Source organism: Pyrgilauda ruficollis, unplaced genomic scaffold, assembly GCF_017590135.1.
Source record: "Pyrgilauda ruficollis isolate IOZ18807 unplaced genomic scaffold, ASM1759013v1 scaffold20, whole genome shotgun sequence".
NCBI classification, from domain to species: Eukaryota; Metazoa; Chordata; class Aves; order Passeriformes; family Passeridae; genus Pyrgilauda; species Pyrgilauda ruficollis.
Genome location: NW_024519207.1, coordinates 4121330 through 4146411, shown reverse-complemented (window position 1 = coordinate 4146411; position 25082 = coordinate 4121330).

Here is a 25082-nt window from a genome sequence, read left to right as displayed (position 1 = left end):
TCCGTGTTGGTACTAAGGCTTGCCCTGACCAAACACTTGGACCTTGCACTTGGCCTTGTTTAACTATATGAGGTTTATAAGAAGTCACTCCTTGCCCCAGCCTTTGTTGTCCATCTAGTTTACCAAAGTTTTCATATAATTCTTGAAAATCACTTCATAATGAACGTAAATTACTGCACTAGAAAATGGGAGCTATTTACAGGAAGGGAGAGGACAGGGCACCACCTCACTCTGCAGGGTGTGGTTATATTTGACACCTAACAGTATATGATAATAATAAAATTATCTGTTAGCAGCTACTAAGAACTTCACATTTTGGAAGTGGCAAGGTTGAAGGGAGGGGCAACTTTTCTGGACCATTGGTAGGACGGGCATTAGCTGTATGAAAACAGACAAACTGTTGCATTTGAAGTCTTTTATCAGTTCTCAGAAATCTACTGCAACCAGCTCACTGAATACATTAACCATAAGTGGGTGGGTTTGTGTCAGTACCTGAAGCCTTTGAACAAATTCCCAGCTAACTGACACCTGGGTAAGACGATTTGAAAAAATAATTTTCATTTCACTGCCCATCTGAACAGCTGAAAACCCATACCCTTTTTGCACAATTAATAAATGTTAATAATTCAGGGGTTTCTTTTTGGTTTTGTTTTGGGGCTTTTTTTGTTTGGTTGGTTTTTGGTTTTGGGTGGTTTTTTTGTTTTGTTTTGTTTTATTTTGTTTTTGTGTGTGTGAGTTTTTTTTCCTTCTGAGATTTGAAGAAAACTAACTTTCAGTTTCAGGGAAGCAAAGAGGTAGGATTTCAGAAATGGGCTGACTGAGGTTCTGAGTGAGAAGACTGCAGGTTTGGTGGGCGCAGTTGCTTCCTCCTTGTGAGAGGCCTCACACACTTTGTGCTTAGTGTCTTCAGCATTAGGGTTTGGGTTGCTGTGACCTGCATGTGCTCAGTCTCCTTCTGAATAAAGATGTAATGTAAAGTAAGAAATTAATTGGAAACTCCAAAACCCAACAATTTGAGTGTATAGCTTTGCTGTCAGGGCATTCACACAAAGGAGGGGATACTGGGAGGCAGACCTTGCTTTGAACATACACAATGTAAACTACTTTTGCCAAGAAATCTTCTGTCAGTGATGCACTGACCTCTGCTGCATTAATGACTGAACAGGGAAGAGACAGCAGACATCCTTGATTACCTGAGGGGGTATTAATCTGGCAGTGAAGGCTCAAACCTCAGCAATGAATTTGGTGAAATCCAGTGGCAGAACCTGTTTGGTTGTATCCTTCTGTTCTGCCTTTTTTATAATGCTGACCTGTTAGGACAGCTATGTCTCTCTGCATTATATCTTTCCCTCTCTGTCTTGTTCCAGTTCTAGCTTTTGGGTTTGTTTTTTTTTTTTTTTTTTCTGATTATGTCTGCAGTGCTTTTGAACTGTTCTGATGTGCAGGCATCCTACACTTTTTTCAAAGGAGGAGTAAATTTCTGTGGTGAATGGAAACCTGTTGTCCATATCCTTGTTTTTCCTAGTTACCTTTCAAGGCTCAAATAGTCCACAGACTCCTCAAAATCAGTGAGCTACTTTGAATGCTGAGATCTTAATATTCAAAAATGAGACTAAAGACTTGACTTAGCTGTAAAGAGAGAAGTTACTGAGTTTTGTTATGACCATTGAAGTCCTTGAAGCTGGATGAAGCCTTGGCAGATGAGTGAATTTTCAGTAGGAAAGGGTTATTTCAAATGGAAAATGTAGGTATGCCTGTTTGAAAACTCACAGGCTTCAAGCCAAGGTATGATTCTGCTCTCAATGAAATCAGTGGAATTTTTTGTTTCTTTAATTAAATGCCACAAGTAAATGCAGGGTTTGTTCTTGTTCTTCAGGCATACATGTTTGTTACATCCTCTTTTGGCTATTTCCTTTTCCATTCACTTTCTATTTTCTATTTAAATGATTCATATTTTTTTTTTCATTTCCTTGATATTCTGATTCCTTTTTATAAAAGCTAATGACATGTGGGAGCATACAGAAGAGTCATGTCACTGTCTTCATGGCATTTAAACCCTGGGTTAAATCTGGCTGTGCTGAATGAAATAATGTTCTGTGGGGCGCTGCTGAGGCCAGCATTGTGAGGTGGTTTGGTGATGCCACTCTTGGCCATGGCTTCCTGTTATTTTGGTACTTCTGCAGTGGTGAGGCAGCCACAACAGACCAAGATTTCAGGAAATGAAACTTGCATATATTGAAATAACAGAGACCAACTTCGTGGCTACCTTGCCTGTGAAAATGTCACCTCATATTCCTACCTCATACTCTGTGGAAAACCCCTGCTTATATGGCTCTGTGACAGACACCTCAGGCCACCTTGAGAACCTGCTGGTGTCTCCCTGTCAGCTGATGGCCAAACACAGAAAGGCTCACAGGCTCCATGGGAACAAAATCCGTGCTGCAGTACTGAATGGTTCACACTGTCAGCTGAGATCCTGAATTAAGCAAATCACCTGGAATAATTAGTAACAGAGGCACTGGCAGCAACGTGGGCTTCTTCCCAGGGAGGTAAATGAGTGCAGAGTCCCCTTATCCATTCTCAGCATTGCTTAGCAGCAGTGAGATCTGTGTTAATAGCTGAGAAAGAATGTGCTAGATTTAAGGGGCTGATAATTAAGGCATTTTAGGCATTTATAGCAATGAAAGGAAGAATTAATCTTTGGATATGAAACTGAACTAGTTACCTATTTAAAATAGGATTTCCAATTACCACTTTCCCAGAAAAAAAGGTAATGAACTCCCCAAAAGGCTTTCTGTTCTGTTTTTGACAAGACCCAGTTTGTACAGGTCAATTGACTTAGGTGATCTAATAGATCTGTGCAGTAAAATGCACCGGGATCATGAGAGCAGAAAGTGTGTCCGTGTTACTGATTTTATTTACGAGAAGTACTAACCTAATCAGAAAGCTTATAAAGGGAGTGTTGTGCAAGGATTTACCTGTAGTTGCAAATAAGCTGGTTGTAGCTGCAGAATGTTTTATGTTCCTGGGATTAGTCTGAGATAATTAGTCCCTATTAAAAAAAACCCCAAACATAAAAACTTGCACAAGGGCATTATCAAAATATCACTGAGGTTTTCTTTAAGGTTTTCTTTAAAGTTTTTCTTTAAGGTTTTCTTTAAGGTTGAGGAGGGGATCACATGTCTTGAGGAGAGGATCACATTTGCTTTTGGCAAGCTGCTGGGCAGCTCCCAGTGCAATCTAATTAGCAAGAAATTAATTTTCTGGCTCCTAGAAGAAACGAAGGTGATTAATGCTAAAAGTACAATTTTTGTATGTCATAGAATGCTTCTGTTTGTGTTGTAGCTCCCCAGTTTAATAGGCTGTTTGGAATAACTTCAGTCAGTTGTTGAATGGCAGGGGATGAGAGATATAGGTATATACACATATAGTGTATATATATAGTATAGTATAATAGGTGTATATGTAGTATAATAGGCAGCCCAAAGGCTGTTCCAGGGTCATCTCTAAACAAAGCTGAAATCAGACTCCTCAAATTCAGCTGGAGGACAGACGTCAGCTTCTGAGAGGGGAGGGAAGGAAAAGAGGGAGGTGTAGCCTCAGATTAGACAGATTTAAGCCACCATAGAACAGTTGTTTTTTATTTCCCATTGCGTCCATTTGCTTTGGCGGGTGTGTGGTTGAGAGTGCATGGCTGGCCCCATGTCATGCCTGTACACAGACTTCCCAAAATTGGAGTTTTGAGGTTGAGAAAAGTCTGTGGAGGAATCCTCACACAGACATGCCTGTTTATAGGTCATTAAATAGCAAATACTTTTAATTCCAGCAGCAGACACATTCTGCAAATATGACTCTCTGGTACTTCACAGTATTTTTTTACAGATTCACAGAATATTCTGGGTTGGAAGGGACACACAACTACAAGTTGTACTACATTTCACCTTCGATTTTAGGAGAACTTTTATTTTTATTAAAAATACTGGGCTCCACTTTTTCAAAATTGGACATTGGATATTAATTTCCCCTGGAGTGGCTATGGGAACTAAGATCCTGATGGTACTTGTGTCGGTATTATGTAGCCACCTGTGGCTGGTGATTACTCAGATGAACTTGTGTTGGATGCGATGCTGGAGAATGCAGTTCTGCCTTAGGTTTACGCCCCATTTGGTTGAAGAAGAATCAGAGGCTGTGCCATGACCTGTGCCATTGAAAACACCTGGCTCGTACTGCTCTCAGGTGCTTGTGGCATCACTGTGTATGGCAGCAATGAGTCGATTTGGGTCAAGGTTCGTCCCTGTACCTGGCACGGGTGAGGCCACATCTCAGACCCTGTGTCCAGTTCTGGGCCCCTCACTACAGGAACACATTGAGGGGCTGGAGCATGTCCAGAGAAGGGCAGTGGAGCTGGGGAATGGTCTGGAGCACAAGTCCGATGAGAAGCGGCTGAAGGAGCTGGGGGTGTTTGTGCTGGAGAAAAGGAGGCTCAGGGGGACCATATTGCTCTCTACAAGCGCCTGAAAGGAGAGTGAGCCACGGCGGGGTCAGTCCCTCCTCTCAAGCAAGAAGTGATAGGACAAGAGGGCCTCAAGTCGCACCAAGGAGGTTTAGATTGGGTATTCTGAAAAACTTCTGTATGGAAAGGATGGCCATGCATTAGAACAGGCTGCCCAGGGAAATGGCTGTGTTTAAAAGACGTGTGTAGATGTGGGCACTGAGGGACATGGTTTAAGTGGCGGCCTTGGCAGTGCCGGGTTAATAGCTGGATGATCTTGGATGTCTTTTCCAACATAAACGATTCCACGATCCTCTGAGGTTCGCATTGTGTCTCCCACGCTGGGTGGCCGGAGAGGAACGCTGGGAGCTGTAGCAGGAACGCGGTGACGAGGGCACCGCGCCACAGCCCACAGGCCACGGGCGGGCGGGGCGGGCGTGAGGCGGCCGTGGCGGGCAGTGCCCGGCAGGGGGCGGCAGAGCCCGTCCGCAGCGCCGGGCCTCCTCCGCTCAGGGCCCCGTGCCAGCGCTGCTGCCCGGCCTTCCTGCCCGGCATTCCTGCCCGGCCTTCCTGCCCGGCATTCCTGCATTCCAGGCCCTCGCACCCGCGCGAGGGAAGCCTGCGGAACGCCCCGGGGCGGGCGATTCTCCCTCGCGTCCCCCACGCCACTCCCCAGAGTGCGGGGCTGGAGAAGAAAAGGGAGACTCATAATGCCCGTGCTTCTTAAAGGGCAGCTAATAGTCTTTGTCCACTTGAAAAGAGGAGGAGGTACAAATAGATACTCAGTACTGATATTGTCCGACAGGGGAAGGGTAAATATACAAAAGCTCATAAATAAGTGGAGGAATAATGAGCCCTTGTGCTGACACTACTGGCAGGTGGGAAAGAAGGGAGGTCACCTGTCTCTCTTGGCTCACCTCACCTGGCACAGCTTGTTGGCATTGTTTGTTCTCAGCTAAAGCTGCCATTCGCGTAGAAAAGTGGGGTGTTTGCAGGAAATGTTGGTCCCTCCAAAGTTAGACTGTTTATCTAGCCAAAATGTGTGGGAAATTCTGTTTTAGTCACAAGGCTGTTCAACTACCTCATTATGTCAGCCTTATCAATACTGGGTTTTGAGGAGGAAAAAGTTAATGCAAAAATCAGATAGACTGAAGATGAACATCCATAGGTAAATAACATAAATACTTTTCTGAGTTGACCATGGTGTAATTAGGAAAAAAAAACCCCACCCAGCTGGCAAAGTAAGAATAGTATTTCCCTGTCCTATAAGGACAAACTCAACAAGCAGCACTCAGATCTTCCAAATCTAATGCCTTCCTTATGCTCAGGGCTTAAAAATAATGTACCTGGCCCCACAGGGAGAACCAGAATTCCTTATCTGGAATTCTAGTATCCCTTTTACTGTTAATGCAGGTATCTCTGAAGCAATACAACATCTAGAATGCTCTTATGCAGAGAGGACCCAAAGGAAAGAAGGCATAGCTGATAGGAAACACTCATCTCATTTCTGCAGTGTAATAATGTGTCTTGGTGTCCCTTTGGAAAAGTGTTTCCCTTTAAAAAAAAAAATAGAATAAGTGGAGAAATGCAGGTGGTGGCTGAGGATGTTTTCTGACTTGTCAAAGTGTAAACATGCATTTTAATAAGTTCCTTTCCTCTTTAAATGCAGCGCCCAGAGTTGTCTGCTAATGTTCATCATTACACTGTTGTCCAACTCAACAGAGTAAATCAACCAAGCTCAGGACCCCTTGCTGAGAAAAGGAAGAGAAAATTTGGGTTCAGGTCAGTAGCAATTTAGGTACTGCTTAGACACAACGAATCAGCCACTTGCTTGGGCTGGATGGCACCGTGGCTATACAGTTCAAGCATTTGCCCTGGGACAGTGTCATTTAACTTCGTCAAGGTAAGCCACACCTTGAATCCAAATAGTTAAAATCAGTATAAAAACTATGTGGTAAAAGTTGTGCTATAGATCCAGCATATAAATTTGCCTTGGCTCAGACAAGCAGTGCCAAGGCCAGGGCTACAGTGGCATTTCCAGGCCAATCAGAAAATGGCCATCCTATGGTTGATGTCTGTTGTCTTATTAATATAAACAGGTTACCTGAGCTGAATAAAGTATTTCCTAAGATCAGTTTTGTTGTGACAGGTAAAAAAAGGTGCTTTATTTTACATATTCTGTGGGAAATAAATCCATTAATCATTTTCAGATTCAGGAGAGTAGACAGGGATAAAGACCAGTAAGTTTATCTCTGTGCCTGTCTCACCTATGAAAAATAATTCCCTATGCTGTCATTTGATTATTTAACCCAATCTTTCTAGAATATAAGAAATTCAGGGTATTTCTCATGCAAGATTTTGCAGAATCAGCATGTCTTTCTGTTTTTATTTAATGTAAATTTTTCATTCTTTAGTTTCACTTCATTGCTTTGAGTTACACCTGTTTTCATCACTGAGAAATTCAAAAGCTGTAGGCTCTCCTTCAAGCATCTAGGACTCCTTTTCAAATATAGGCTTGATTTACATGCCAAATTCTACTTATTGAACTTAATTCCAGATAATTGGGAGGGTGGATGAGGTAACTTTGTCTTTGCAGTCTCTGCAGGAAAGATATTGCTTTGCTTCCCATAAGGTTAGCATAAGTATTTAAACAGTCCATGGTGCATTATTTCCTAAATTCAGTGCAATGGTGTGTCCATGTTTCACTGGGCATAAATTCCTACTGCTGCCTGACCAAGTAGTGTACAGCTCAGTATGACCAAGGAGCTCCATATAAAATGGAATATCCAGGTCACATGGAACATGGTGGGAGAACAGGGCTGTGCTACAGTGAAAGAGTTCCTTAGCCACATTTTTGTTTCCCAGAACTGTGTCTCTCTGTCCCCTCACCTGAGAAATGCACCAGGTTCTGTGGCTGAACTGCAGAGGACTGGATTATTGACATCATTTAAGCTAAAGAATAATAGGGAAAGAAAAGGTTTATTTTTAAACTGAGATGGTTGAAGTGATCCTGTTTGCAGCAGTCCCCAAAGCAGCTGCCTTGGCACAACTGAGGGGAGCATGAACTGCAGTATGCGGCTGGGAAGGAAGGGGCTGAAGTGCAGAGGGGAGAAGTTTTTCCAACCCATTTTCCACTGGCAGAGACGGCTTTCCAAATCAAGAGCCTCAGCTTCTAAGGTGCCAGCTGTTTGCTGTGCACTGACACCTCTCAAGACTTCCCCACAACCTTGGTTATTGTGAATTTGAGGAGACTTGCTGAAGGGTGTGGAACAGAACAAACCATGGCTGTCCTTTCTGGAAGAGGAGTATTTTGAAGCAGGGATGAGAGAAAGGTGACCTGAGCTGCTACATTCCTTTTATTCTCAGCTGTTGCAATGCCCTTGAGGGGGCTGCCAGCGGGGGCAGGGATGCAGCAGCTCCCTGCAGCTGAGCAGAAGTCATCGGAGAGCTGAGATTGTAGCTTGTGCACTGGTGACGCTGGAGGCAGTCCAAGGGAGGAGAAAAAGGCCAGAGCCCTGTCTGTTCCTTGCCTCCTGTTCCTTGCTTGACACAATTGATTTTAAAAACTGGACAGGCCCAGGAAGCCTTTTGTTCACATTCCTTAACTTCAGGAAAAGCAACTCTGCAGTAATTGCACCACATGTATCCTTCAGCCTGGCCTTTTCAGAGCTCACGATGCTCTCACAGCATTGAAGGGAAGTGCCTGAACAGGGAATTACAAATAAAGAGGATCAAGCTTTGTGCTCTAAATCCTGAATGCTAACACTAAACACATTTTTCTTTAAATGGATCTCATCTGACTGCTGCCTACAGGCACAGCTCTGAGGGTGAAATTAAGACATTAGGCAAAGTCTAGGATGCAATAATAAACTTTTCATTCCTATTAGTGGGAATCATGTGGTTAAGCTACCCTCCAAAGTCATCCATGGTAATTAAGAAACATACTTAGCCCATAATGGAGAGTTAATGGATTAAAGTGATGCCTTATTGCACAGTGGTTCAACTTTACACGGCCGCTTTCATCCTAAAACTCCTGAAAATCCCAGGGCTCAGGCTTGTTGTTATTGCAATCAGTGCTGAAATTGTGACTGATTGTCCATCAGCCTTGCAGAGTGATCTCACTATGCCCAGCAGTTCTGAAGGGACCTTCCTTTAGGAATCCTCACTCCCCCAGCCCCATCAAAGCTCATGCCTGCATAAAGAGGGGTACTTTCACGCCAGTTCTTGTTCCACAGGCAGGTTACCTGTTTTGCATTCATCAGCATAAAGCAGCCCTTGAAGAAGAGATTAAACCAGTTTTCTTCCCTTCCAGGTGAATCCCTTTATCCTTGGACTACAGCTATGCTCAGTTACTGCCCCCTTCAATCTTTTAGTCCATGCTGCAGAGTAGGACAGCTTCCTAGGGAAAAGCAGGCTCTTCCCACCAGGTGGGTGAAGAAATGTGGGTCTGAACCTTCTGGCTCTGCTCCTGAAGATCAGAGTGGCTGAGGGCCATTGTTGTCCGGCTTGTAGGGGCTTTAGCATCCCCATCTTCTGTCTTCTCTGAATGAATCCCTGAAGCATGTAGTGGCACAGTAGCCCATTTCATCCAATAAGGAATGAAGCTGATTCTGCTTGAAGCTATAGTTTAAAAAAAAATTGCATAAAAATTGGGCCTTTTTGTGAATTAAAAAAGAAAGACAAAGCAACTGATATTTTTAGGCTAATAAATCTAGATCTTCCAACCTTACCTGCAGATGAGCAAGTCTGTAAGTGGAAGACCTAATTTGCCAGTGTATTAAAACAGGCAAACACTTGCACTGTATTCATTATTCAGTCTATCTGTAATATTCATCTATATATTCATTTTATAAAGCTCTGGGTTAATAACAAGTTTGAAATTCTTCAATGCTCCCTGAAGCCCTGAACTAAATCTAAAAATGAGAGTAAATGAAACTTGATGGCTCATTTATCCTCACCATTATCTGCCTATTTTGATTTAGACTTAATGTGAAGTCAATGGAACTATACATAGGGGGTTACACAGAATGCTCCATGATCTTGCTTTGATAGGTCAGCAAGTCCCTGTACAGTGATATGACCACAGTAATAGCCAGAATTTATTAATAATGGAATTTGATAAAGCTGAAATGGAACAGCCAGGTCTCATTCTGGTTTTATTAGTCTTCCAATACAGTTTTTAATCAGTTAATTTAAGCATTATCAGTTGAATCCTTTGAAGTCCACTAATCACAAATGGACATACAGTGTGTCCTCATCTACCAGTTTAATAAAGTGGTATTCCTAAATCCTAATTTAACAGCGTCTCTTAGTATCCTTGTAGGAGAAATAGGATTCTCAGAAGGGGTTTGCAAGCAGCTCTACTGATCTTTGAAATATTTCTTTCACCTTGTCTTTCATAATGAATTCAAAAAATATCACACATCTAAGGAAGAGGGTAAGTCAGAACTTTAACAGATTGCTGCTGCTGCCATTCATGAAAAATTATAGTCTGATGCATGGATGGTACCACTGAATTCAATGGAGCCAATGATTGTGGGCAGCAAGATACTCCAGGGGAGTGTGGCAGACTTTACCCAGGGATTGTTGCTTCTTCAGGACAGAGACAATGTTTAACTAAACAACACATATAGTCTCCATCTCAAACTGGCTACTCCAGGCACTGCTGTAATACATATTAATAGAAGTTTTGTTGAAAGGCCTTATTGTAATGTTTAATTTGCTTTGGCCCAGCCACATGAAAGGACATCCAAGTAAGAACAAAGAGAACACACCATGGCCAAGGACAGAGTCAGCTAGTTAGGAGCAATCTGGGGCCAAGAGCTGAGGGCCCAGTAAACCAGTCTGGCATCTGATCTGCATGGCTTATTTGAAACAGACTGATAAAAACTACAGAGAGAAGACCAGAGAAATTTTAAAGAACTAAAAAACCAAAAAATCTGAAATAAGGAAAACAGAAGCATCTTTTTAGCATCTCAAAAAGAAAATTAAGACACCAGAGCATTGCACTGCTTGGGTACCTTGACTGAGAGAAAATGCAGGAGTCTTTAGGATGGCAAGGCTCTACAGAAACGCTGTAATATGACTCATTTAAACTAACAAGTAAAGTTTAAAAATTAGGCAGGGATTTTTACAAGAAGGTCTCCCACTGAAACAACAAGACACAAAAGAAAGAAGTGAATGCCTCTTAAATAGCATCTTCGAGTGAAGTCTAAAGTGTGAATTGTTTGTATTTTAAAAGTTTTTCCATTACAGTAAACTTTTATTTGTGTACTAAATTACACCTGGATATATCACTCTGGGTTATATTCCACAGCCTGACTTTTCCTAACTTGCTTAACTGTGAAGTTCCTGCTGATTTTCCAAAGCACAGTTGTAGAACATCTGCTCAAGTTTTCTGCTTTCCTTCATCCAGAATTTGAATTGGGAAGAATATGTAGTATTTTGGTAACCTTTCTGAGATTAAAAAATAGGGCTTTTCTTCAGAGAGACAGTATGGAAGGAGGATGTTAAGAGGCAGAAAGGTGATGTATTTTGTTGGAGAAGGTCTACAAGAGGACTGTTGATTTTCAAGACTGCATAAGCTGTACTGTTGGGAGATGACTCAAATTGCAGTAACTCATCAGCTTGCTCTGGTCTCACAGATGGGCCATTTCCCATAGGATCCAAATGATTAGCCCTGCTCCATAGCTTGTCTGCAGAGATAGTGAAGGATTCCCACTAGCTCTTGACCTCTACAATCATGCAGGCAAGATCCAACAATCACAGAGCAAGGAGTCCATAACTAAATGTCCAGCTAAAAATATACCAGGAACCACGGGGACAAAGCAACTGAAGTGGGATGCTGTGAATAAAAGGCCTGATATATGTATGCCGTACATACACTTAAAGCAACACTATGTAGGAGCAGGGAGGTCACTTTCCTGTGAACTGATCCTCCTATGATGCATTAAGATCTAAGAAAGGTTGGAGCAGGGCAGCTCCAGATGCACAGTCACAGGTCTGGGGATATGAAACAAGAGCCAGTCCAGGCAACATCACGTGGTTCAGAAGAAATGGTCACAGTGCTTTTCAATGTCATTGCTGCTGGGTGTTGATAACTTGTGTTTTCCGTGGCTGTTACCATAATGCCTCTTCCTGCACGTCTGTGGGGTTTCTCTGGCTAAAGGTGGTGCTGCAGCACAACCCTGCTCTTAGCAGGCATCTTCCAAAATCAGGGCCCCACCCTCATCTCTGTGGTGGAGCTGTATAAGGCTGCCCAGCTAAGAAAAGACCTAAGCAGATTGTCATGCACACAGTGCTACAACGGGCTGCAAATTATGAGGGCTATTAAAAATGAAAAGAAAAGCAAAAGGAAATTGTAAATCATACCAGTTCTACTTAAATCAATCCAAATAATTTTAGCAAGTGGAGAAACACGATGAGGATGATGTCAGACGTGTAATATATTTGCCCTCCCTGGCTGAGGGGAAGCAACACACATAAAACATGTGTAATAGGTGGCTTGACAAAAATAAATCTTAGACACAAGTCATGTTAATTGAGTTCCTTAGTGCTTTCTAGCAGACACATTGATAGAATTTATCTGTAATAATGAGATTTCCCCCAGGCAACCCCTAAGTGCTCTGTAGATTTTGTCACTGTGTTTTACAATAGTATCAGCTTCTGGAGCTTCAGTCACTTCAGTGCACAAAATTCAGTATTTCTGTATTTAGAGTAATGTAATCGCCGTCTATTCAAATAGCTTTCATTGAAACTTCTCCAGCTCTTTTACTGGACTGAAATATAGAATTGAGTACCATGGTTATGATAGAATTATTTCAGTTAGGCATGTTTATAATTTACAAAAGCTGTTTATTTTTCAACTTGTGTATGTTTTGTTCCAGGGCTATACATATCACTGATTATACCCGCATTCATGCACAGTCACAAACAAGCAAGACAGTAAGTGTTTTAGTTCGCATCAATACCCACAACCACAGAAAAGGCTGTGAAAGGTGTCGGCTGCATCTGGATGGATTTAACACTCCAACAGAAACTGAATTTTCTGTGTACTTTAATTCTCATTTTCACTCAGGTGTTTTACTGGTAGCTTATAATACTAAAGCAGGCATGCCAGCATTGAAAGGATTTACATCTCCTTTGATTTTCATAACATGCTGGTAATGTGTAAACCATGTCATATGAGGAAAACTGAGAAAAATTACAAGGAGGACCACATCCTATATAACAGAATTACAAGAAGAAATATCATTATTAAATGATAAAAATTATTTCATTAAGTGAAACAAGATGAGGAGGCAGCGGGTGCAGTATCAGTGAAATGTGGACTTTTATTATATTTGGACTCTGAGCCTTTAACCTGCCCAAGCCAAAGGGCATTTATAAACATGTGGGCAGGCATTAGCCATGAGGTGGAGGAATGCTTTTCTTGTACAGCACCACCATAAACACCAGGATGACAGATCTATTTGCCATTGTGCCCAAAGGCAAAACGAGTTTCTTCTGCTTTGACTCACTTCAGATGGGCTGATTTCAGCCCTCAGTTTATGTAGTCATAACTCTGCAGAAGGAAACATGACTGCATAAATGTACCTTGAGGACAGACCACAGATCATCATAAATATGACCTGGTGAGATCACCTGGTCTGCAGAGCCACGCATGGCAGACAGAAGCACACAGAGTCCTCTTCCTCACAGCCTTCAAGACAGGACTGCCTCTCTAAGGAAAGAGTTCCTGCAATAAGAAATTGCTTTCTGTTCTTATTGCCATTTTCCTTTCATTTCTTGTATAACAGGTTTGTGGCTTCTTTCCTAAGTCCTGGTTACGTATAATCCAACATTTTCTTGCTACTGGTGCTTTTTCTCTGAACACAACAGGTCTAGCCCAGAGACAGGGCTGGCCTTGCCCCTTCATAGGGCTAATCCTATAGTCCTGGAAAGGCAGCACACTGCTTGGACAGCAAGCTCTTGTATACAAGTCCACGTAACTGATGAACCAAAAATGTCCCTTTTTGTGTGAGAATCCATGTGGCAGATAGCCAAGTCACATTGCAGCTCTGAAAACACTTTCCTCTAATTTGTCTGTCCCAGGCAAGCACCTGGTTTGCTCACAGAATTGACCCAGTCCTCCTGCCCCTTTCCATTGTACGACTTGTGATTTCAGAGGGTCTCACATCTCCACCCATGGGGTTTGCCAAGCCCCCTCTCCATACAGCATACATCTGGCTGGAGGTGCACATCTGAGTGGAGCCCACACTGTGCTTGTAGCCATCAGAGGACATTCTGGCACCTCTGAGGGAAGCTGAGTAGATGTGGGCATACCAGGTGAGCATCCATCTATCAGGAGACCAAAACAAATTCCATTGATATGCTTCTCCTGTGAACACAGTGTGCAGGGTTGGGCTTTAAGCCATGGTGTCAAGATACTTGTTTACAATGTGACCTGGAGATGTCAAGACTGGGGTCTCAGCAGGGCTCCAGAAAATAATTATCCAGCTCCAGCAGTGGGCTGTGCTAGGGGCTCTGTGATACTAAAGTAGTCATTGGAAGAACAAAGCTCCCTGATTATCTCAGCATGGAAAAGCAAGTGCTTCCTTCTGAGTTCAGGTCAAGGCTTGGGTAAGGATTTTATAGGTGAACTGAGATGGGAAAACCTTCCAAAAAACTGAAGTGGGTATGCCCATAGTTCTGTTTGCAGAAGAAAAAATATGGCCTGGATAGGTAACCTCCTGGAAGAAAGGAGCAAAAGAAACAAGCAGACTCCTTCCTTCAGGAGGACTTCCGAATGAATTACCTAAAGTTGTCTCTACTGGATGCTTAATTTCCCCCAAACTCTCTTGTTGTAGCTCTGTGCATTTTTACTTCAACTTACATTCATGTTAAAGAATTATTTGTAAAATCAAAGGGTCCTGTTTCTTTCCAGTCTTTCACAGAGAAGCAATTTTAGGCAATGTACAAATGTAAAAATACCAGGTTGAAATGCATTTCAAGGAATGATAGACTCAATCATAGAATCACTAAGGTTGGAAAAAACCCTCTAAGATCATTGCGTCCAACTGAAGCTTTAGCTTACTTGAAAGAACATCTAAGATTACCTTCCATACCTTTCCTTTTATTATCTAAAGATAATTTATCCTATGTAGTTATTAGGGGATAAATACTGAGCTGAATTAGGCACAGTACATGGTATTCCTTCAATATTCATAGTGTATAGAGAAGATAAAGTGTTTTTTAACAGAAGGAAGACTAAGAGCAAGAAGAGCTGATCACAGGAGGAATTATTAATGGATGAAATTTTTGAATTATTTTATTTGTTGCTAACAGAGAGCTGTCTGCTGCTGCTGCTGCTGCTAGAGCAGTATTACCCATAGTTAAATATGCAGATCGCTGTCTTGACTGTAACTGTAAATAATATTGGTGTCAAGATTAGCCAGGAGCTGATATGATACATTTTGGTAGGTTGAAAGTTTTCTGTGTTGTCCTCAAGTGTAAGCTTCTTTTCCAACTGAGAAAATGTTGGAGATGTGGTTGAATACATCTTATGTTTTTATCTATGCTTTCAACTAAAAATGTCAAATGGTTTTCCATGGTAGTTCATTATTGCAGAAATATGAAAGGGGAGTAACCGATCATGGTTTTGTTAGTATTTTCGGGGCTAAAACTACAAAAAGAATATCTGAAAATGTAAAAAGTTAACTAAGTTCAAGTGATTTGAACTTTCACAGTGTCATCAATAGCTTTGGATAATGCTGGATGTTAACTTTGGAATATGCCTCTGTAGCAGAAAAAAATATATTTTCTTCTAGCTGATCAAACCTCTCACATACAGCAAAGCAATTTGATTTTAAATGCAATTTAGCAACACTTACAGATATTTTCTCAATTCCAAGAGTTTTATAATTGCGGGAGAGATCTCACTTTTGCTAACTTTAGACACGTGAAAATATGTAGGTATATCTTCTAATGATGATTATCTCATGGAGTTGCATTAAAAGGAATTAAAATATCTTTTCTAGCTCTTAAAAAAAAAAACAGCCAAAATTCCTTCTTTCTCTCTTTCGGTGTTAGGTAACGATTTTCCACTTGCACTTTAAAATTCTTATATGATCACTTAGATGTAGTTGACAAAGGGATATTATCAAAAGTGTAACATTTCTTTCACAATGTGTCACAAGATTTTTTTTTTACATGATAACATTAAAATTGAATGACCTAATGATGCATGTGCTGAAATTAACTATGTCATGCATTTATGAGAGGTAAGTCACAAGACAGAATTGGTTGTTCCTCAGTAATAAGTACAGTTTTTATTTAAAACACTTCTTAGTGAACAAAAAAAAGGTTTTTGTCACATGCCCTAATACTTGACTTCACATTTTAGTCTTAGTCTCAGTCAGACTAAGATGATTTCTCTGAAAAAAACAGTGACTTTCCGGGTACTGTAAATTCTCCTGAGTGACTTCACATTTTAGTCTTAGTCTCAGTCAGACTAAGATGATTTCTCTGAAAAAAACAGTGACTTTCCGGGTACTGTAAGTTCTCCTGAGTGACTTCACTCTGATAGAAAGCTGACATATTTTCATAAGACTTCTTATATACTGGGAGTCTCAGCACAGCAGCTCTAACATGTTTCAGGAGTCTTTTATTAAGAAATAGGCTAAATCCTCCTCCTTTAATGATCTTAAACCCCTTAGAACTCATGATGCCATTCCTACTTCAGATGCAGAGAAAATGCTGAATATTTTTCACAAGTGAACCTGTTAAAAACTGAATTATGTAAGGCTTCAAACTAAAGTAATTTCAGTCTTTCTGAGGAGAATTGCATTATCTGATTTCAAGACATACAGGATACATTAAAATGTCTTAAAACATGTTATTGTCAATAACAACAAAGTAAATTGTATCCTGGAGCTCAGTAAATTGATTAGCTGCTGGAGGTATTTGAATGAATGCTTGAAAGACACATCCACAATTAAAAGGAAAATCTCACCCCCATAAAATATCCCATAGCAGTCATGGCTCACTTACAAGAGGTGACCACCTGTGCCATGAAGGACCTGCACTCGTCCACCCTCCCAGTGAGCCCTGCCCCAAATGGACACTCAGGTGTCTTGCCCCACCTTGGCTCCCTTCCCCTCTCCTGACACCCAACCCCAAAATCTCCTGATTCCTGCTGTCTTTCATGGCAGTTTCTCATCAAAAGCATTAGAGGAGGTTGCAGCAGGAGTTGGTTGAACCTCTTTGGCAGGATGTGGGTGACCCAAAGCCACCAGATGCTGATGTGGGACCTTGAAGTGGCTGCCAGGCATGCTTGCTCGCCTCCTGTGCCGTGCTGCTCCCTGAGTTGCAGCGATTGAACTCCCTTATCACTGCTGGACCAGACCCTAAAATAAAAAGAGAAGCGAGGCTCTTTTCATGTGCTTAAGCAGTTTAGGATGGCACTTGTTATGCAGGCAGGTGCTGCATGCACTCAACTTCTGCCCTGGGTGAGCATGTTTTTCTCACAGGGGAGAAAAAAAACGTTGTCAGTAAAATGCTATGTCTAAACAAAGCTTGGCAGGGGATTCAGGATAAGGTACAGTGCTGCACTTAATCTTTTTTCCAAAAGAACGGATTTGAAGTTAATGACCCCTGAAGTACATTTATTTAATTTGTGATAACAACCAAAACATCCTTCTTTTTTTTGCTTTATTTGGGGACAAGAAGGAAGGTTTGCAGCACCAACTACTTCTACTTTGCTACTTGAAAGACAATTCTGTGTTTCAAAGGAGAGTATTTGGAAGATATTCCTGACTTAGGAAATATACTTGGGACTGCAGGGGCAGGAAGTAACTACTGCAGATATTTTCGTAGAGTCTGTGGGTTGTTGGCATTGCTGCAAGCTCAGGTCTGTCTAGAGGCAAGGGCTGTGCAGTTTTCAGTATGACTTTGTCTTGATGTTGACATGTGACCTGCCTGACGAAGCCAAAGCATGATAAGACTTGCAACGTGATTTAGCAGTGCAGGAAGAGGGAAAACAATGATTGTTTTTGAGAGTGTCAGGAAAAGAAATCCCATTCCACTCTACTTTTTTTTTTTTTTTTAATTGTTTTCCGGAGAAGGGCAATCTTAAAAAAAAAAAAAAAAAAAAAAAAAAAAAAAAAAAGAGATTGTAAAAAGAGAGCTTGTTCTCAGTGTGAATTTTTTATGTGGGTAATGATCTGGACAAGCATAAAACTGGATCAGTGGTTCCCACTGTTTCCAAGCCATGTTTGCCATTGCTGGATTTCTGCCAAACTTATCAACTTGCCTTGAAGTGGAAGAACTGTGGTAGATCAGACCTCTATAGCCCTGTCACTCCCAGCAGCAGTCACGCTGCAAACACAACTGTCTTGGCAGCTACTCAGATACTTTTTACTGATCTACAGTTGCTGAGACATAGCTGAAAGCCAGGCCTCCAGTCTTTGCATCTGTCAGGGTGATTTAAAAATATCCATAGTCAGAACCATGAACACTGAATTATGGGTACTTACAGAACCCAGTGAGTAGTCAGAACAAAACTTTTATGTCTCTGTGTGCTGACAGTTCTTGTCACTCAATGATCTTGGAGTGCACTGATGAAATATTTTGAAGCTTCTGCCGTAATACACTCCACTACAGTTCAGTGACATCTTGCTCAACACAGAGCTTAGTTTTTCTCCCCAGCACTGGTCATACTTGTTGCCAGCTGAGCTCTTTGGGCTCATGACTCCAGAAGAGATGGGCAACATCCGCAAGAAAACACACTTGACAAAGACTAAGTCAGCTCAGCAACAGTGTTATGTTACAAACAGGTCATAAGAGTGTATGTCTAGATGTATGTATGTCTGTCTAATAGCTATAACTGCTAAAAGTGTAGGAGGATAACAGCAAGTATATCACAACCTATACAGCTGAACTTTGTAAGCATTTCCTCTGACAAAAACTGGTATCATTTTAGGGCAAAAGAAAAGCAGTTTGGAAAAAATGTATGTTCCACCCCAGCATTCAGATCAGTTCTGTCAGTGGTATGTGACTCCCCCAATGTGCCTTCTGTTCTGCTCATTCAATGAGGTTACCCAAATAAAATGGTGCGCACATCTTACATCATCTGAAATGTGAAACAGCCTTGGAAAGACAAAGAAAAGTTGCCTGATGGCCTTTTCCCAGCTCCAGCAATCCATACAAACTCCCTTGCAGAGCAACTTATCTTGTGTGTGTCATGGACTTCATATACAGGGCAAAGCCAGGTTCCCATTGCTCTCAAAACAGAACATTTTTCTTGTCCCAGTATTGGATTCATAGCTCTTCAAACAGACACAGAGCTTCCTATAAACCTTTGAAGTCATGATATGAAACATAATGCTGGCAGCAAAAGCCATGATGTGGGAAGCAGAACTGAGGGACAGAGACACCCAGCTCTTCTGTTTAACAAATAGCTCACTTCCTATTAGCAGCAGAGTTACCTCCTGCAGGCAAAGCCATAAATCATGCTGCCCAGCAGCCACCAAGTTGAGAAAGTAATCTCTGAATTTAGAAACTGAGTGTCAAGTTATACCACCCATTGCTCTCTGACTTACTCATTATGCTTGAATCTGTGGAATTTGCAGTGTTTTAGCCCAGCTCATAAAAATAATGTCCTGGATGATCAAAGGTGTACTTTGATCTGCAGACCTCTTTCTTTGTCTTGAGGCATCAGCCTCAAACACCTCAAGGACATCTGCTAATGAGACTGAAATGAGTCTGCTGTGCTGAGCAGAGCTACATGCATGATAACAAGCAACCCTCAAGCCAGTTTGTACAGTAACACATTGGTCAGTTTTTCACTTCTCTTAAGCACAGTGAGGCCTCTCAGGTACTGAAAGACATCTTATCTGCACCTGGCCTATCTGAAGGAGAACATTTTGTCTCAGGATTTCATAAAGTGTCTTCTGTTTAGTCCTGACTCAAAATTCCAGTTACTCTGATAGGAAATGACTCTTCAGCAAATCTTGGAAAACCATCTTCCCTGGGGACAGACTCACTTCAGACTATTCTCTTTCCCATGAAAGACCTTGGTAGCACTCAGGCAAAGATTTTTGCTGATTTTCAGCTTGGTCTGGAGGAGAAAGCTTGAACTTTGGCAAACCCTTAACATGGACCAGGATGTGCAGATGCTCTGAGAATTCTCTGTCTTAGCAGCTCCACTTGGTGTCCTGGTAGCCTGTTACATGGTGATGGGAAAGATATGGTCTTTCTAGTAAGCATCCTGATGTTGCCTGACAGGGATAGCTAGGATTTGTAGATACCTTGATACGAGCCCTCCTTTGCATGTGAGTGCTTGCTGCTAGGCCTGATGCATACAGAGTGTGCTTGGACTAGGTGTGAGGAAGCACACCAGGTTTTTCTGGCTTGGCCAGCTCAACTAGAGTTCAGGCTTGCCAAAAACACACTGAGCTTTGCTGCAACTTGTCACAGTCCCAGTGTCTGCCTATGATGGCCTGAAAGTACCTGGTCCTCAGGAAGACCTGAACTGGGGACCTGTTAAAGAGAGGGGGCTTGCTCTGTGGAAATGGTGAAGGAAAGAACTCAAACTATGTGAGATTCTCACAATATTTAATGCTGCAAGTGTTAATGAGACTTGTGGTGTAGCTGTGCAGGGCAAGAGCAGGGAGGTGGAGAGTTGCATTACCAGTAAGTTCCCAGAAGTGCAACATTAATGAGTTTGAGAACTTGAATTAGGAAATAAGACCAAAGCTCAGAAGAAAACAAGAAGTAGAATTCATTGTCTATAATTTGGTTTGGGTTTTATGTTGTTGGTTTTGTTTGGTTGGGTTTTGGGTTTTTTTTTTTTTTGTTTTGTTTTGGTTTGTTTTTTTTTTTTGTGCACAGGCTGAAAAGAAAGTGCCATCTGGGATCTTAGAGACTGAAATATCCTGAATATTCGTATGGTGTTATGGAAGGGTATCCATGGCCAAGCATGTGGCCATCAGTGTGGTAGTGAATGAGTAGGGCACATAGGTCACATAAAGAGTTGAATGTCAGGGAAATTTCATATAATCTGGAGTTCCCAAAGAGATCACAGTCAGGACAGTAAGTGGAAAAGATTGAGGTCAAAGTCTAGGTAAAAGCTCAAGATCAAACAGCACATCATTTTGATGCAGAGACAGTTACAGACACTGAAGTGCGCAGTAAAGAAACAAATACAGATTAGTACAGATCAGTCACCAAATCTGATGAGTTTCCAGTTATTTGCTCCCTCTGTCCAAGGTTTGCTGAGTACCAGTGAGTGGTGCTTTAGATACAAGGATGTGTAGCGTTTAGACACAAATATCTGTAGCATATTATTACATCTCTTTCACTAAGGTTTACATCACTTTCTGACTTTGCCCCCAAAGGCTAGGGGTGCCACAGAGGGGAGAGGTTTGTTGTGAAGGAAAACTTGGAGTTAAGCCCAGGCTAAACACATGACTGTGCAGAGTATTTTGCTGTTAGGTTTGCAAGCAATTTATTTGACTCTTTCATGGATTAAATAAGGTGGTTTTAACCAGCCAGTGTGGCAATGCATTAATTTAATCCTATTCATTTTGGTATGAGCATATCTGTATGCATGCATTTACACTCCACTGAGCAGTGACTTGGTTGTGGTTTAACCCCAGCCAACAGCTAAGCCCCACACAGCCGCTCGCTCACTCCATCACCAGTGGGATCAGGGAGAAAATTGGAAGGGTAAAAGCTGGAGAACTCATGGATTGAGATAAAGAGCATTTAATGGGGAAAGTAAAAGCTGCACACAAAAGTAAAACAAAGTTCACTGTTCCCCCTGGGCAGACAGGTGTTCAGCCATCTCCAGGAGAGCAGGACCCCATCATGTGTAATGAGTACTTGGGAAGACAAGCACCATCACTCCAAATGTCCTCCATTTCCTCCTTCTTCCCCCACTTTATATACTGGGCATGGTGTCGCATGGGCTGGAATCTCCCTTTGGCCAGTTTGGGTCACCTGTCCTGGCTGTGTCTCCTCCCATGCACCCTGAGCCTCCCTGCCAGCATGGCAGTACAAAAAGTAGAAAAATGGTTCTGTGTAAGCTCTGCTCAGCAATGACAAAAAGATCTTTGTATTATCAACCTTGTGTTCAGCACAAATCGAAAACACAGCCTCATACCAGCCACTGTGAAGAAAACTATCTCTACCCCAGCCCAAATCAGCACAGACTTGAACTCCTGCTGGATCCTGGTTGCTTGAGTCACACTGGTCCACATACAGATGTTAAGTCCAAGACTGACTGCTGGAATGCAATAATTTAATGTATGAGCAGTTAGATGGTATTGAGAAAGAGGTATAAGGCCTGACAGATATAGGCAGGTTTTCTCTAATGACATATTCAATGCTTAGGGGGGAAATTATCACAAAATTTGAGGTACCTGAATCTGATGAATAAAACATAGGAGCAGTTTATACACATACACACATATATAGACACATATACACAGAGGTCCTATGTTTTTTGGGCTTTATACATGTACATATGTCTCTATATGTATATGTACATATATGTTTGTGTATTTGCTCTGCTGATGCAGTTAGGTGGGGGCTCATGAGCAAGCACAGCTACTTCATTGGCCCGCTTTTGCTGGATTGGGAAGGGCTGGCGGACTGACCCACAGAGGGAGTTGGACCTCTCTGGCCTGGTACTCCAATGGTACAATTTCTGCCCCATGTGAGAGTGAAATGACTCATTCTCTAAAAACATGCAAATCTTGACACTGAATAAATGGGAAATAAGGTTACCTAGGTCAAGCAGTGGGTACTTATGTCTACTTTGGATTTGTCTACATTTAATCAGATGACAGAGAAGTTTGTGGTATTCCCTAAACCACCACTGCCTTTCTGCAGGGATGTGTCTTGAGAGAAAATGCTGTGCTGGAGCACAGCATTATTGTTTGAGGGTGCAAAACAGATAAAGCCACCCTGACCGTTTAATCTCTGCACCCACAGAATTACATAATTTTAGCCAGAAATGAAATATTTTACGTTTGATTTTATTCTTCTTTCATATACATAATCCACTGGTAGACAGACTCTTCTAATCCTCTTGTCGGTGAAGGCTTTGTAGGGTTTATGTTCTCTAAGATGATATATCCTAGCAACATCAGAATTAAACTAGCTGCAGTGAAAGAGGGAAGCTGCAGGAATGTCCAAGTTATTGGGCATTCACCATCATTTGATTAATACAGCTGCTTGCAGTGATGTTTCCAACAGCTCAGTGGCCCAAAGAGGTATCCTGACAGTAGCACGAAGTATAGGCTATTTCTTACAGTCACGTTCTCAGACCCCCCAAAATCCTCTTTGATGTTATGCTCACTGGTAGGGACACTGTAACATGGTTACACAAGTAGCTCTCAAACCTGGAGGGATGGAATGTGAGGACCTAATGAAGAGAAATAGCACTGCTTCTATGTCTCTAAAGGTAAGGTGGTGCTTCACTGTCCCATGCTGATTGCTGGGTGTCTCTTAGCATGTGAGCTCAAAAAGGAAGTTTTTATTTTAATAACAGCACTTTTCTCCATTTTTTTTTTTTTGTTTTTTTGTTTTTTTGTTTTTCTTGATCTAACAAATTTATTGATGGGAAATTGTCTGAAAAGGGAAAACCAGAGTCCCGCTACAAGAGCCATATCTGATGTGATGCAGCAGCTGGGGCACCACTTTGATGTACAATATCCCTGGATTAGAATCTGCATATGTTCCTGTGTGATACTGGAAGACATCAGTGAAGAATAAAGTGCATAAAAATTCTCCCCTTTTTAAACAAACAAACAAACAAACAAACAAACAAGAAAACCCACCAGAGAAAGTTTCTTTTCAGTCATGTTGAAGGCTCCCTGTTGGACTGCCGTTTGGGTGGACAGTTCCTTTCCCAGTGCCTCTTAGTATTAGGCTGTATTTTGCCTTTATGTCCTGAACTTTTGTGAGGAAAAGCTTTCATCTTACCACAAATGATTTAAATCATCTTTCCCCCTCCAGCCCAAGCTTATTAATCTCACTCATTATTAATTTGCAAACAGACTGTGTAACTCAGCTGCCTCCTTTAATGCCAGCACAGTTTTAGAGTGTCACACTTTCTGATGTGACATTTGGTCCTGTTCACTGCTAACCTCCAGGCACCACTCTAAAAATCTGTGTCATACTCCTGGTCTCCTGTGTATTCTTTCTTTTGTGTGTTGCCAGTCCTCCCTCACGCCCAGGGCAGTGTAGGAGGGAGTTCCCCCCCCACCCCCCCTTACCCAAAGGATTTCAATGTGCTCCAGTTTGCCCTCCAGTCCTAGCCATCCTCCCACTAATGCTGGTAACTCCACTGGCCTTTCTCCCACTGTCTTTCCTTCCCTGCTCCCTGACATTATTTTTAATTCACTTACAGTCTGTAAAAATGATGCTGACATCATTTGGGCTGAGATAAGTCAGAAGCATCTGTCTGCTGAGAGGCAATAACTCCACTACCCATGAGCTGCTTTGAAGTTGATAATTAGGGTCAGTGAGTACATGTCACACAACATTAGTCCCCTACTCCTTCCTAGTTCTGTGATTCCTCCCTAAATCAATTGGCTGTGCCTATGCTTGCCTTTAAGACACCTCGAAATTCTGGAACTGGATGACTTCTTCAGCATCCTCAAAAGGCTGCATAGAGGAAGACACTTGTCCTCTAGTTGAAGAGAAAGGTTTGCTTTGCTTCATGGGGAAAAAAGAGTTTCAGCTGAAAAATAATACAAAAGTTCAAACCATTGAAGAATGGTTACTTGCTTATCAAAAGATATTTCCCAGAGGTCTATAAGACATGCAGGCTGAGTTCATAAAACATTTCCTGAACAAATGCTCCAATCTGATACCTTCTTATGGGGATTCTAAAGGAGAGAACAAATTAAATTAGAAGAAATAAAAATACAAATAAAGTAATTTAAAGGAAAAGGCCATATGACAAGTTCACCAGATTATTGTAATTCTACTTCAGCATATGATTAACTCCCAAATTTCAGAATACTAGGGATCTGTGCATACATTAATATAGTCAGGTCACACTTAGGGCACATGAAAAGAATATACAATGGCATTTGGGTCAACAGCATATAAAAATGATTGCTGTAATCAGTCTGATAATTACTTGCTCTTTATCAGAAAATTCTTATTAAATTTAGCAAGCTAATTTATTACTACCATGACAATATTTGGCATTTTGCCATTACTTGGAATTTGATTCTGGGAAAATCCAAGCTTTTAATAAAAAGATAATTTTAAAAGGCTTGAATCATTGCATAAGATGACATGAATATGCAAATTAAATAGGCCCTAAAGGCTCAGAAACCAGCAGGCAAATTGAAAGAACCCAATATTTATTAAAATAAAATAAAATAAAATAAAATAAAATAAAATAAAATGAAAAACCAAACAAAGAAAAACCTTTCATGATTTTCAAGGCATTTTCCTACTGCTCAAGGATCTGATAAATGTGGCTTAAAACCCTAATCCTGACAATGTTGCTAAACTCAAAAACCTCTCAGAAGTGGAAACCTGCTGATGTGCCCTTTAATTCATCTGGGCAACATGTTTTGTCCAGAAG